The following is a 2,500-nucleotide window of genomic DNA, read 5'->3' as shown; positions in this document are numbered from 1 at the left end:
GGCGGTTGTGTGTCTTTTTATGCCTATATATCCTGAAAACAAGTAATACACGTATTGTATTATTTCGGGTGATTTGTATTATTTCGGGTGATTGATTTATTTCTTTTCGTTATTCAAAAGTTTGTGATATTACATAAAAAAACGGAAGATGTTTGTTTAACTTAAATTTATGTACAGCTCGCTTTTTGCCTCCATAAAAAAGAAAAAAAGTAATCAGCCCATTTTCTTCAGCGTCTTTTACCGTCACACAAAAACACTTTCTTGCCTTATTCAGGATCACGTCCAGATTTACCTCCTCTCTCCCTTATTTATCAGTGATTGCGCTTATTCCTCCGTCTAGCTCCGTCTACTTCCCTGGTCGTTTTTCAGCTGTCTCTGAACCGATACTCAGTCCTTACTCAAACAAGGTTTCTCCCTCCCACTTCTTCAGTCATTTGTAAACTCTCTAATATGCAAAAAAACGCGGTTAAGAAGGTTACAGAGACGACGCTCTGAGGTATTTGTCGATCTTAACAGACGTTCTACATCTCGGTAAGATATAAAAACCCCTAAGACCGTGGAATTAAGCCTGGAGAGTTAGTTGAATCCTTCTTTTTGTCTGGCTGATAGAGGTACGCTAACAAGTATGAAAATAACCTTAATATCGTATAACTTTTTACGAAATTTTCTTTCTTTCTTCGTTTATATGTTTATTATTCATTTATAGAATGGAGTATCACTATTTTTTCTTTCAGAGGTAAGTAAAACGGTTTAGAGTGTTTACTCGTAAGATCTAACGCTAAAAAGATAAAGGGAAAAAATGGGACCAGTCTCTACAATGTAATGTAAAATTCATTCACAAATTTCCTTATGTACTAAACCATTATTTCTTCTTAACAGTGATTGTGGAAACGAGTCTGATTTTTGAAATGCCTTGCACAGAGCTTGTTTTTTCTTGTATATAATGCTGTGAAAACACTGATAATTTTGAATTTTGTTTGTATAGCTCTGCTCACTCTTCCTTCCTCCCAGTCTCTCTCTCTCTCTCTCTCTCTCTCTCTCTCTCTCTCTCTCTCCTATCCACTCTCCCAATCTCTTGCGTTCCATCTCTCTCCATTTCTTTCCTCTCTCCCTCTCACGGGGGAGAGGGAACTCAGGCAAACATATTTGGCGAGGGAGGGAGTGAGACTGTTTGCCTGACTACAATTCGCCCAAGCAAATAAACTCCCGCTTGGAATCAAATACAAAACGAGGTTCAAAGCAGAAATAGACCAACTCGAAACATTAATACCCATTTTCTGTTTTCTTTGTTTGGTAGACGGCTATTAATCTTGGTATGTATTGGGGAGCTGTGACCCCCAACTATGCCTCTCTGTAAACGGAAGTTCCTCCCTTATCTCTCTCTCTCTCTCTCTCTCTCTCTCTCTCTTCTCTCTCTCTCTCTCTCTCTCTCTCTTTCTCTCTCTCTCTCTCTCTCTCCTCTCTCTCTCTCTTTCTCTCTCTCTCTTTCTCTCTCTCTTTCTCTCTCTCCTTCTCTCTCTCTCTCTCTCTCTCTCTCTCTCTCTCTCTCTCTCTCTCTCTCTCTTTTTTTTTACTCTCTCTCTCTCTCTCTCTCTCTCCTCATAAGATGCGTGGAGATTCTTAAGTATGACAGATTTTGGATGTGAAGAGAGCTGATACGAGTCTTAGGTGTGAGAGCAAGACAAAAGGTGTGAGGCAGGGTCATAAGGGCGGAGGAGGAGGGAACTACGAGGGAAGACAGATGCGAGAGAAGGTTATTGGTGTGAGGGTAAGCCTCAAGTGTGAGGGAAGTTCTAGGCTTTGAAGGAAGAAGGGTCATTCAGCCAGAAGGAATGTCCTAGGTGCAAAGGAAGTCTTTGAGTGAATAAAGGTCTTTGGTGTGCATGAGGGTCATGTGTAAATGCAGAAATGTACCGCGTTGTTTGGAAGATTCAACTAAGCAGGAATACTATGTACTTCACAGAAATATAGTCGAGTCTTTTGATAAATAGATACGCACAGAATGGAAAGCATCATTTCGCTGTATATAAAACACTTTACATTTTAATTTTGGTCTCGAGAGGCTTGCGCTCGTCCTCGAGGCGGGCGAGCTCGATCTGGTCGAGGACGAACTGGGGGATGGGGTGGGGGAAGGCGGGGGCCACGGGCAGGAGGAACGACTCGGGCTGAAAGCCGTTCTCGTTGGCCACGAACTTCACTGATCAGAGAGATTCGTCCTCTTGGGGGTAGCTGCAGGGCTTGAAGCATTTCTCAAAATTACTGCCAATTTTTTTATATATCTAATGCAATAATAGCAGTTCTAATACCATCCTCGAAAGCAAGTGAGGAGAGAGAAAGTCACCTGAAGGTTCCGATCATGTTGGCTTCCGCCGTTGACACCCTCGGAGCCCGAGAACTGGAACACGATACCGTTCTCGGCCTCGAAGTCGGAGCTGTGGGCGCCGTTCTCGTCAGGGTTGACTTGGCCGCTGCGGAGGATGGCCACGGGGCGCTGGGCGGT

The 2,500-nt window shown here is 43.1% G+C and overlaps 1 pseudogene; it reads right to left on the bottom strand.

The window, feature by feature from the left end:
* Positions 1–1,613: 1,613 nt before the first annotated feature.
* The window catches only part of LOC119599172, a 7,304-nt pseudogene continuing 6,417 nt past the window's right edge, over positions 1,614–2,500 (bottom strand).

Source organism: Penaeus monodon, chromosome 4 (assembly GCF_015228065.2).
Source record: "Penaeus monodon isolate SGIC_2016 chromosome 4, NSTDA_Pmon_1, whole genome shotgun sequence".
NCBI lineage: Eukaryota > Metazoa > Arthropoda > Malacostraca > Decapoda > Penaeidae > Penaeus > Penaeus monodon.
The sequence above is the reverse complement of the archived record's forward strand: the minus strand, read 5'-3'. Positions and strand labels throughout refer to the sequence as shown.